At 39.4% G+C, this 12583-nt stretch overlaps 1 protein-coding gene across 3 annotated transcripts in view; it reads left to right on the forward strand.

Moving 5' to 3' along the window:
* KLF12 (KLF transcription factor 12) overlaps positions 1–12583 on the forward strand; it is a 228498-nt gene that overhangs the window by 71376 nt on the left and 144539 nt on the right. The window contains exon 1 of one of the 3 annotated variants that reach the window (XM_083854552.1): positions 7129–7210. The exons of the other annotated variants lie outside the window; for them this stretch is intronic. The gene's annotated coding sequence lies outside the window, so the exon portion shown is untranslated. Of the gene's footprint in view, positions 1–7128; positions 7211–12583 lie in introns of those variants that run through there. 3 annotated transcript variants of the gene reach the window in all.

Below are 12583 nucleotides of genomic sequence, written 5' to 3' on the forward strand. Positions count from 1 at the left end.
AAAGTGGGTGCATTTTGGAAAGTAGTTATAATATTAAAAGGTTGCAGGATTTAATTTTTTATCAAACCAGTTAACTCACTTTGGTTGGTGTGGAAGCTTCTGTTTTTCTGCATCAGCTGATACCTTTTCAGCATGGAAAATGGACAAAGAAACATTTGAAAAATAAAATAGTTAGGTGTAGGTGGTAATAACAACACCCAACTCATACGCTTTTCAGCTGTGTATTTGGCTTCAAGCAAGAGTCAGACTCTTACGCTATTCCGAATATAAATATGCCATTGCTCTTTGATCTGTAGCAAAACTTCCTGACAGTCAAGGCTACTTAGCACTTTTGCTTGAAGGAAAAGGTTTACTTTTGGGCATAGCAAGTTTCCAGAAGAGTTAATGATGTCCTTAGGTTCTGGTTTTTGTGAGCTGTATGCAGCTTAAGAATTCTTTTGTATTAATCTTATGACAATTGCTAGCTCTTCTAGAAGAGCCTGGGCAAGTAACTCATTGCAAAGTGTTGCACAGAAAAAGGCATTTTTTTACCTAATGTGAAACCAGGTTATCAGAAAAAAAAGTCAGAATTTATTGAATGTAGATACTGCTTTTGTTAATGAAAAAACATATTTCCAGTGATTTCAGTGGTGATGGACAATACCTAGCCAGTTTACTAGGTATGGTGTGCTCTACTCTTAATTCCCAGATGCAGGCTGGGGTTAGTTCTGCCAGATTTCCTCTGTCACCTTCTTTTGTCACTTCTATTCCTCTGGATACTGGCTTGGATAGCATTTATTGTTTATCAGCTGATGTACAAAGTTAGATTTTTCTCTTTGCCAGTCAGGTTTGTTTCTTTTTTTTCTGTGTTTCTAGTAGATGTGTTATATCTGTCAAGTCACAAGTCTATATCAGTAACAGTTTCTGCAGTGTGCAAGGGAGGGCACCAAAGTGATAACCCGTCTGCTTATATTTGCTGGTGTCTCTCCACAGTGCCAGCCTGGTGGGATCAGAGACCGAGGAATCTTTTATAAGAACAGAGTTGTTTTCATCAGGAAGTGTTTTAAAACACTGAAATTCTTCCACCCCGTTGGCTCTGAAATCTCCCATGTGGGGATCTTTAGAGTAAATAAATAAAAGATCACACCAGGCAAATGTGATTTAAAGTGTTTGTAACTGTTCCCCAAACAGCAGTAAAATCCTAAATATGATATGAGCAAGGCAAACAAGGGGGGAAAAGTTCACTTCAGCCTCCAGACTTTCTACTTGCTCTATGTAGCTATGCAGCACCAGACCTTGTGGACACAGGAGAGGATTCTGAAAAGTCCTGGTGTCCAAAGGATACCCCCCAGGATTAGGACAGCTTCCTTGTGCCCTACTTCTCCACAACTTGCCCTTCTTTGGGATGTGTGTACATTTGTATCAGAGAAGTCTCTTATTCCTAATCCAAATTTAAGTGACCTACCAGTATTTGCCTGCACAGAGCTAGAAATATTAAATGGTTTGAGCTGGATGGGACCTTAAAGATGCAACCCGCTCTGCTGTGGAGGGGTTCACCTTTCATTAGACCAGGTTACTCAGAGCACCATTCAAAGAGGCCTTGAACAGTTCAGGATGGGGCATCCACAGCTTCTCTGGGAAATCTTTTGCATTGCCTCATAACCCTCACAGTAAAGAATTTTTTTCCTGGTATCTAATCTAACCCTACCTTCTTTCAGTTTGAAACCATTCCCCTTTGTTGTATCACTACATGCACTTGTAAAAAGTCTTCATCTTTCTTGTAAGCCAATTACAGGTACTGGAAGGCTGCTGTAAGTTCTCCCTGAAACCTTCTCTTGACCAGGCTGAGCAATTCCAATTCTCACAGCCTTTCTTCATATGTGAACTGTTCTATCCCTCTAAGCATCTTGGTGGCCCTCCTGTGGACTCATTCCAACAGGTCCATGTCCTTCCTGTGCAGGGACCCCAGAGCTGGATGCAGCCCTGCAGGTGGGGTCTCACCAGGGCAGAGCAGAGGGGCAGAATCCCCTCCCTGGCCCTGCTGCCCACGGGGCTTTGGATGCAGCCCAGGACACATTTGGCTCTCTGGGCTGGGAGTGCCCATGGCTGGGTCATGTCCAGCCTCTCAGCTACCAGCACCCCCAAGCCCTTCTGGGCAGGGCTGGTCTTGATCTGCTCTAGCATGACTGTGGTGGTTTTGTTAAACTGTTGCTCATTTCATTAAATATCTAAAGGTTTCAGTTGCAAAAGTTTACAAGTTGTATAAATCTTAAAGAGTAAGCATTTACTGCCTGTTATGTTGTTGTACCATTAAGTGTCTGCTGCCTTCAGCTCTTTCTGAGAGCAACTCAGAAACGCTTATCACACTTTGATGAACCAGTATTCTTTGCTAGTGTTGAGTGAAGCCAGGTGTTTCTATCCTGCATTGGCTTGGACTGCTTTGATCCCTGGGGAACATTCCATATAGTCAGCCACAATTCTGCCCTGCATGGGTGCCTGTTACTACTAACCTCTTCAAAATTTCAACAAGCATTGTCCAATCCGAGTATAAACCTTTACGCCTGAACCTAAAGCAGTTGTATGGCAGAATGGGAAGGATTTTTTTGGGAACCCGTTTTAAAAGGCTTGATTTGCCTGAGTAGGGTTCTATGGGACTTGATAATTAGATATAGTCATAACAATATTAACAGTGATGTCATGAATTAATCTAGTAGTTCCTCACAGTTGAATGGTGATATGGCTTCCTTTTTTTTTTTTTTTCTTTTCTTCACAATTATTATATATTCTGGTTCATACTTAATTTTGTGGTTTGGACTAATAGATTAATCCATTGATTTTGCAAGTATTCTTTCATGTTGCGAATAAATTTAGAGTTCTGTTGTTTTTCAGGCATGTGACCAACTAGAGAGTTGTCATTACTTAAAAAAACCCAACCAAAACCAAACCAAACTCCAAAGCCAAAACAATAACAAGAACAAAACCACCATAAACTTCCAATCAAGTGACAAAATACAAACAGGACCCACAAGTCCTGAATGTTTTGGAGACCGTTTTAAACTTATAAATAATGGTAGAATTTCACATCTTTCATTAAGAGTGGATAATTTTTTCTCCCTGGCACCAAACAGGTGATAAAATTACCAAGCTTTTTTCTAAAATTCTTGAAATTATGAAATCATTAATGTCTCCAGGCAGTATAGAATATACCTCCACATACCAAGGGCATGCACATGCTCAGAGACATTGGATGGAAGCTCTGTCTTGATGGTACTGAGCCAGGGGATGACCATTTTAGGAAAGAGCACTAACAGTGGTGTAACTTTGATGCTTTTCATCACAAAACCCAGATTCTTTAAACTGAAGTCTCATGAGGAGTGAATTTTAAGAAAAGGTATGTTTTCAAGAAAAAAATCCTTACTTTTTTTTTTTACTTTATGTGTGAAATGGTGACTTGGCCTGCACTTTCAGCATAGAAAGCATTTTCATGAATCAACTACATTGATTGAGAGAATCACTCACCAGATTTGTGTCCAGCATCATTCAGTGTCTGATAAACACTGCTCTTGAGATGACTGTGGCTGTGATTTTAGTGGTGAGAATATTTTAGTAATGTTTATTGCATTTCAGCATCCAGAGTAATGATGGAGGTAGTTTGTCATGTTATTAATGTTAGAGGTCTGGGTATCTTTAGAAAGATGCAGTACACATAACACTCTATGTCTGTACAGAGATTGTTGTTTAAAAATATGAGCAGCTTAACCCATCCAGTTCTTGTGGCGCAAAGTAAATCTAATAAAAGCATTTTAGTCTATGTGAGACATAGCTAATGTGGACAGGAAATCGTTTTCATCATTTTACACAGTGTAACTAAGCCACATGTTGGGAATAAATACATGATTTATACAGGCGCAATTTCTTTTTATGTCCTAATGAGAAATGTTAAATATATTAGTATGACTTGGGGCTTGACACGTGCTCTAAAGGCTGTGTATGATGCCAAGCAACCAATTATCTCAGTGCATTATTTCTTGAAAGCTTTGACATGGGTAAGGTGACTATACATTTTCAAAGGGAGTGTGATACTAGGTTGATACAGGATGAAAGGATGATACAAATAACAATACTTTGTTAGATCTTCCTGCTGGGTGATGTATAATCAGGTGCTCTGACTTCAAGAACACTAATGAGGCTTTAAAGACCTAGCGGTGCACATTTAGCAGTCACACATGATTCTGTCAAATGCTTTTGTAAAGGGCACCTCTGATGTAAAACAGTTCAAAAGCAGGTAGGAATGAATAGTTTTATTGTATGGCTTGATGTAATACTTCTCAGTGTTTCAGTGAGCATAGCAATAGGTTGCAGTGTGCTGGTGCTTTGCCAAGTGCTGTTGTTTGCTGTGATTTTTACCAGTCATGAAACCAGCCAGGAGCAGTAAGTACCCATGAGCAGGCTGTGTCACTGCGTTTTTGCTGATCAAATAGTCACTGAGAGGAACAAAGGGAGAGCGCTCTGAAGTTACTATTTGAAGTCCATACTAAGCTATATATGCCACGTGCTGACCATCTCATTGATCTCTGCAGTAAATGTCAGGTAGTGAAATCCTGCAGAAGAACAGACGGTGGCCTACCTAGCTTAAGGTACCTTTTGGCAGTGATCCGTACCAGGTACTTGGCAGAAGAATGTCAATTCATTCTGGAGTGCAGCTCTTGAGACCAGAATGCCATGGTTTGGAGCTGATTTAACTTTGATGTTTTTGGCATGTATTATACATAAAGAAAAGACATAAAAATAGAAATGTGTTTTCTGTTAGAACAAATCACCATCTACCTTACCTGCTTCTGCTTTCAATAGTCAATAATAGATGTTTAGGGAAAGGATGTAACAAGGCTATTGTGTGAGTGATGGTGTTGCCCCAATACCTCTTCCAAGTTTGCAAAAAATCTAGGACACAGATGCTTGCATTGCCAGAGGTTGTGTCTATATTTTTATGCTTGATAATAGCTCTTGGTAAGCAAATCTGTAGAACAGTCCAGTTGTTTTTCAACCAATATCCAGCTCATCAGACAAGCTTGTCACGAGACCAGCTTGTCTCTGTGTAAGTTATGGCTTCTAGTGCAAATCCCATGGTTTCCAGTTGGTACCTGCTTTAGGTAGGAGATTGGACTGCAGACCTCCTGAGGTGCTTTCCCCTAAATTATCCTGTTATCCTAAGAAAAAACCAGCTTGGCTATAGCATTCATTTCCCCCCCAGTTTTTCCATTATATTTCATGCTGTAAAATGATGTGATATAAATAAATGATGCATCAGCTTGTCTTTTGCCTAGACACAAACTCTCATATTTTGTTTATAACCTCTAATTTATTATAACTGCTGAGTTTGATTTGCTTTATACAGCAAATTTGGTATCTCTGCCTTTTAAAGAAGTTTTAATGAAAGTTCAAAGTGTCTGTTAATGTACTACTGTATGTGGTACTGTATATCTCTTTCTGGTATTTTCCTGTGATTTTTATGGCTTCGTCTATAGTTACTTAACTATTCTTTAATCTTGAAGGTTGCCATTATTTTCATAATTGGCAGTAATTTTGTGCAGAGCAATTGTTTTTAAACATGTTTGAAAAATCACATTTTCTTTGAGAATCTGTAGGAATGCATGCTGATGACATTTAAAACTTGTTAATTAGAAATTCTTAACACTCAATTAGAATTGCCTTTAAAATGGGCCCTAATTCTACTATAATTTATTGCTTGTGGAATCTAATTTGGCAGTTTTGTACATAAGCATTTTGATCATTCTGTCTTGAGTAAGAAAGTATCTTGTGAGTAGTTAGGTATTGGCTTGATCTAGCAGTTGATGAAACTAGTCTGAAAGCAAAATGTTATTTTATACAATTTTTAAAAATATTTGGTGGATACTTAGAAATTCTTATTCATGAATTGAGGGGCTTTGTATTTCATTCATTAAGTGAACAGAAGTCGAGAGTTTTCCCTTTTTTTCATCTGTTTTCCCTTTTTTTGAGCTTTGTACTACTCACCAGCTTTAATACTAATATTTTCTCATGAGTTTCCACTGAAGCCTGCAAGGAACAGGAAACCTCAAACTATTGTTAAATAAAACAGAGATTGGGTTGGGACAGGGTGTTAAACATTTGCAGTTTGGAAGTTTGATCACAGCACACACCCTTTCTTTAAACATGTCAGAATAAGCAGTGAGTTTGCTCTGTGATGAGAAGCATGTACAGCAATTGCTGTTCCTCCATGTGCATGTAAGGTGCAGGGAAAGGTCGTGGAGTCATGCTTAGTTTCTGGCATGTAGTCTGGCTTTTTCTTCTGAGTGTGCAATCATTCAGTTTTATTTAATTATTCCTGTGTTATTTTGGCCTGTCCATGAATTAAATGAGCTTTATGCTTTTGCTAACTGATTGTGCATCTGAGACTGAGACTGTGGTAACAGCTCTAACTGGCAGCTGGACCAGGGCCATTGAAAGAAGACTTGGTTTCACCACTTGCTGCCTGTGGTATCTGTAACTTTATACATGAGCTGTGACAGATGGTTTCTGAGGTTCTGTGTGAACCATCTGCGCGCTTCGTGGGTACGTCCTACGATACCTGGTGTTGGAAGGTGCAACTGCACACAAGGTGTCCTCCTCCTCTTCCTCAAGGCTGCTGTTCCTGTCATGGGCAGCATGACAGGCTGAGCTGGAAATGAGCCACTGACTTCTGGGAACAAGTTGTTCTCTTATGGGTGTGATATACTGCCCTGTCTTTAGCAGTAAAAAAAACCCCGAAGTTTTTAAAAATGTAAACAAAGTAAATCTGAAATAAAAAATAAGTCTTAGCTGAAATTCCTAAATTTTAGTTGTTACAAAAGCTGTCTTTTCCTTGTTTCCGTTTTAGTTCCGCCTCTATGTCGGAGCTCTCAGATCAGTGAGAAACAAGAATTACCCTTACTTACATGCTGTATAGAAGTAGTTAGTGTCAGTTCCCTAACATTTCTGTGGCTCAGCTGCTAGAAGGCACTAGGCATATTTAATGTCGGCATAATCTTATGTTGCTCTTTTTTAGAGGTTACAGTTTGTAAAGTCTGTGGTTTATAAGAAGCAGATTCTGGCCCTGACCATCAGTTTATTGCTGTGTTTTATTCTAGGGGAGTACCTGGGGAGCAGCAGTTCTGTTGCTGTGCTGACGGGTTGGGTATGATCCCATGCAGCAGTGGGACAGACAGCATTATTGGTAGTGTGTTTGTTTTCTTTGAAACACAAATGGCACGGGCCAGCATAATTTCTGGAGCAAGTGATGATGCCCAGGCCTATGAAAGTGCTTACTCGGTTGTTTCACTGTTCCCTCTGGAGCTTTGCAGTCGTGGAGCTGAAGGTGCTCTTGCTTTGAAGTGATGGTTCCTTTGGAGTGCATGGAATGATGGTGCCAGGCAGATCCTGGAGACAGCATCTTCTCTTCTTGGCAAAGAGCAGTGATGTTTGGCCTGCCATGTAACATCTCGTGCACAAATTTTGGACTAAACATGTGGCTACCACTACACATTAAATGTTCCTTGTATTTTTCCAGCACACAGAGTCCATGTTGTATCTGTCTTTATGGAAGCAGACTTTGCACAGTGGCAGGTGGGGGAACTGTGCCAGCCAGCTCCCTGTGCTTTCAGCAACTAATTTTATGACAGGTACAGTCAGAATTCGGAGTAAAATTGTAGTCACTCTGTCTCTGCTGGCAAGCTCCTGGGCAATGCCGTTTAATATTCATTTGCTCAGCAAATACAAAATAGTCATAATTTAGACAAGAGTGAATGTAATCTTTAAATAATATGTGCAAATTTGTTCAATGTAATACTAGAAAAATTCTTCTATGTTTCCTGTTACAATTTTCTTTGCCAGGTGGTGAGATTTGTTTTTAATTTTAAGCCTTATTCATCTTCAAACTCTTTGTTAAGTTCTCCAGTCTCAAGGGCAGTTGACATAAGATAGTAGAACACTGATTTGGAAATTGAGAGAGTTTTTTAAAAACTTAAAATAGTGGTTTTATAATAGTGGTCAAGGACAAGTGCAGTCTAAATCAGTTACTAGGGTTGGGTTTTTTGGGGGGAAAAGGTAATGAGCTTTGACTTGATACTAGTCTTTACTACTTGTCCATAGTTCAAAAACCCAAAGGAGAAACTATTAAGGGTTTATTTTACTATTACTTATCATGAGGTGTTCTGAAAAGATGTCTTTAAAAATAATTCTAGTGTAAAGATAAACGTAGTACACGCTTTTTGTCCATGTCCTTTTCTTAAGTATGTGTCACTCCTAAATGATGGCTCTTTTCCAGCTCTCTTTTTGACTGAGAGGTTGGGCTTTTTTCATTACACAGGACTTTTAAATGTAAGGTTAAGAAAATCCACAGATACATAATGAATCTATTGACATTCACAAAAATCAAACATTCTGTGAATTTTGTATTAGAAGGAAAACAAGCCATTAATGTTGATAAAAGTTAAATGTGAGGCTGTGGTGTAAGTACAGTTGGTTGTAACCTATTGTATCTGAATTCTGTGCCATAGGAAGGATCCATAATTCTTTGTAAAAGCACTTTTAGCAGAGCTGATATAAAGGGATTTTTAAGCCATCAAAGCTGACAGGGTTGCCTGCTGAGTTTGAGAAATAGCAGATTGGCCTCAAGTTGCCAGTGCACTTGATGATCCTCTGTCACCTGGAAGCTGACTACGTCTCTTCAGTTCTATTTATATTCCCTAAAACTAACTTAAAGCCAAGCTAATCAAAAAGATTTTAGCAGCAGAATTTGAGATCTGTTATCTTCACTGAATATTGTCTCGACTTGAAGTCTTTTCCTGGAGACAGATCTGTAAAAATAGGTTGCAGATTACAACATAGCTATATCTTCAGGGATTTGAGTACTTCCTAACTTTGGAAGTCTGCTGTTTTCAAAATGACTATTATTTTCTTCAAGAGGTCTAGGCAATGGACTAGGAATTTGAGAATCTTGTGTTGCATGTGCACATCTTTGTACTGGTAGCAGTGAGATACAACTAGACGTGGTCTGGTACTTGTAGTGAGGATCTGAGCTGGGGAGCATGAGCTGAAGGCCACCTCTTGTGTGTGCCTCAGGCACTGATAGCATCAAGTCACAGCGGCTGTTGAGGTCTGGGCTCTACCTGGCAGCCACAACTGTAATAAGAGACCACACTCAGAAGCCTTCCTAGAAAGCTTAGAGCTGTGATGCCTCCCTGTTCACTGGATGCCATGCAGTTGAATGTCTGTGTCCCTTGTCACCAAAGAAATTTAATTTTGGATTGAAATGAACTTGAATCAACCCCACCCAGTTTCATATGAAAACAGCAAGAAGTTTAAGGCTGTACTTGACTTTTTTCTCACTAATTGTTTTGTCTTTCCTTGAAGTGTCAGTAAAGGCAAACTGTAGTTTTCTTGTGAATTTGACTGAAAATTCAAGTTTGGGGTAAAATATAGAACTACCAGAATCTCTGCTTTCATTATGAACATTTCACACAGCTATAGATATAATTACATATTATGAAGATCTTACACCAAGACATGGGCTGTTACCCCCAATTCCCTGGCAGAACTCCCAGTTAACTGATTCTCTTCTAGTCACATGAATGTACTTTCTTTAACTGGTATGTTTTATCCTAGAGGGAACTGAATTTAAGTGAGTAACAAATCTCATTGTATGGTGTATAAAGGTCTTCAGAAAGCTGAGGTAGTTGACAATTTTCCTTGGCTTCCTCTCCCTATGAAGATTGTTATATCTGATAAGAGATGGTAATCCTTCATTCTTCCATTATCCCTTGAAACTAAGAGGAAAAATGCAATTTGAAAAATTTACCATTAAAAGGTTCTACTTTGAATGGATTACTTCACATTCTTTGTATTGATGTGTTATGCTGACTCTTGCTTTAACTGATGAACAACTTCAGTGTAGTAATGTATGTAAAGAGACTAATATGAATTTGGGTATATGTGTTTGCAAGAATCACCAAGGTAATATTATTTATAGGGCATATAATTAACATAGGTTACTTCATGGTTAGTTCACTGATGTTTCTAAGATGTCTGTATAAAAAAACAAGACTTAAAACTTTGTGTTTCAAGTCTTAAAACCTTGTGTTTATCAATCAATAACATTGTTATAACAAAAATTACCCCAAGAATATAATGATAATTAAATTATTGCAGATACAGAAAACTTGTGTAAAAAGAATTAGAAGATGAGGCAGGGAAAGTTTTGTGTCATAGCTTTGGGACAGAAGGGCTCCCTAAAGGTTGTTCATGGCTCTTAGCTGTTCAAATGTACTACCCTTAAACTTGAAACTTTCTGCTGCAGCTTGAAGGCTGAATTTGAGACTGCTCTTGCCCCAACTGGTACTTCATTTCTCAAAATCAGTGTGTCATAACTTAGAAGTTAAGTTTGTACAGAAAAGTAAAGAAGGATTTGGAATGTAGCTGGGCCTGGGCAGAAGGAATCTGGGGATGGAGGTGCTTAGTTTTAGTCTTTGTTTTTCACCATCCAACTCTATTGGCAATAAATTAATTTTCCCCAAATCAAGTCTATTTTGCCTGTGTCAGTTTCCCATAAGTGATTTTCTTGTTTTTATCTCATCTCCTAAGCTTTTCTATATTCTGTTCTTCCCCTGTGCTGTTGAGGGAGAGGAGGAATGCAGCAGTGGCTTGGGTGGGCATATGTTAGATGGCTAAGGTCAAGGCCACCAGAGTTTCTGCAGACTGAATTGTCAGCTGAACTTTTTTGGTCGCCATGTAAAAAAGCAGAACCATCAGTGTCTGTCTTACCAGTGTGCAGCTCTTCAGTGAGACTAAGCCTTTCATTAGTGGCAGTAGTAACGAGCATCATCTGTCTTGCCTCTGTATTGCCTGTGTGTTCAGGAGTGAAACAAGAGGAGGAGACATCCTTTCACAGGAATGTAAATGTTGGTCAATCTATGCAGGAAACGTGAAGTCTGAGTTCTGGGTGCTCTGAAGCCAGAACTGCTTTCGTTCTGGGATTGCCTGGGGTAGGGCCTGTCTGAGGGCTTTAGTACTGAGCAGCCAGATGTGAAAAAAAAATCTGATTGTGAAGTTTGTAGTGTGATTCTCAAAATGTATGACTTGGCCAAATGAAAAACTTGGCTACAAAACCTTAGCACTTCTTGTGGATGGCAAATGTCTTAATAGTGTAATTCATAATTAAATAAACACTACAGGGTGCTGAGAGGGTTTGTACCAGGATGAGATAATGAGATTTGGAGGTTTTTTTTCTTCCTCTAAAGTAGCAAAAGATAATTTGATTAAAAGTTGAAATGGAAAGCCATCCTCATGAAGAAAATGCCAGTGATGGTTGTAGATGTGCTGTGCTGAAAATACAGACATGCCTTGTAGGAGTGGAGAGAGTCTGGTTATTAACTGACTGCCACAGCTTCTCAGAAGAGCTTGTAAGCTTGGATGCTTATTTGTCTTGTGTTACAACTGCTCTAATAGCAGTTGCCCATACGGACCTGGATATGATTTGTGTTTTTAATTAATATTTCAAGGGAATAAATGTCCAAAAGTGATTAGTGGCAGGTTCCAGCGGATGGCACTGAGAAACAGAGCATTATCTCTTTTAGGATGAGTTGCTCATCCAAGAGAACAGATGTTTTGGTAAGGTCATGCAGTGTTTGGTTTGATTGTATGCCCAGTTTAGGACCTACATCTGCTGTGCATTTTACCAAGGTGGGAAAGCAGTCCACCATGAGGATTGAGGTGGGAGACTAGAAAAGGAAGGACTGTCACACGAATTAAGGTACCCTTCACCTGAGCAATTTTGGGGGCTGGAAGTCAGCTACCACAGACAATGAAGAAAATTGAGTGGCCTGAATAATGCATGGACTCAATACATCACATCACCTATCTCTGCCGGTGAGTCTCATGAGTGTCATCAGTTATTGTGGGCACTGGAGCAGCCTGGCCTCACTCTGCTGTGGATGCTCCATCTGCTTGTCTGACCTTGGAAGCTCCTGGAAGAGCTCAATTCATATCTCCAGCCCCAGTGGGAATCACTCAAGCCCCTTTGCCTAAGGTGACAGCCCACTGTATGCAAACCTCAAAAACTAGACCTAGTTTGCTGCGTGGCTTTGAACATACTGTAGTGCAAGCACTGGATATGGCAGGAGGGTGCCATTTGGAAAGATTGGTTCTCTGGGTGACTTTGGGCTGAATGTGTCCTCCCTGTGATCACACACAGACTGGATCTACTCAGCAGTGGTCTCTCTGGATGTGTCACACAACGTACTTCAAGTTATAAATGCAGAAGAGATCAAATAGTTGGAAATAATTTACTCCTGTGATTATTGCTCCTGTGAATTATAAATTACCCAAAAGCCAGAGCTGTTCACAGCCAGAGTTATTTGCTCTTCAGACCAGCACTCAAAAGGCTGCTTTTAAGAAATAAGATTTTTGGAGAACAAAAGGGGAAGCGAACATTATGAAAATTTAGTTAAATGTGAATGTGTTAAATGGTACATGAACTAGTCAGGTTTTCATGATTTATCAGTTTTAAACTTCAAAGGCTCTGTTTAGCTTGCATTTTTAAAACTAATGAGTT

This window comes from Zosterops lateralis, assembly GCF_965231275.1.
Source record: "Zosterops lateralis genome assembly, chromosome: 2".
NCBI lineage: Eukaryota > Metazoa > Chordata > Aves > Passeriformes > Zosteropidae > Zosterops > Zosterops lateralis.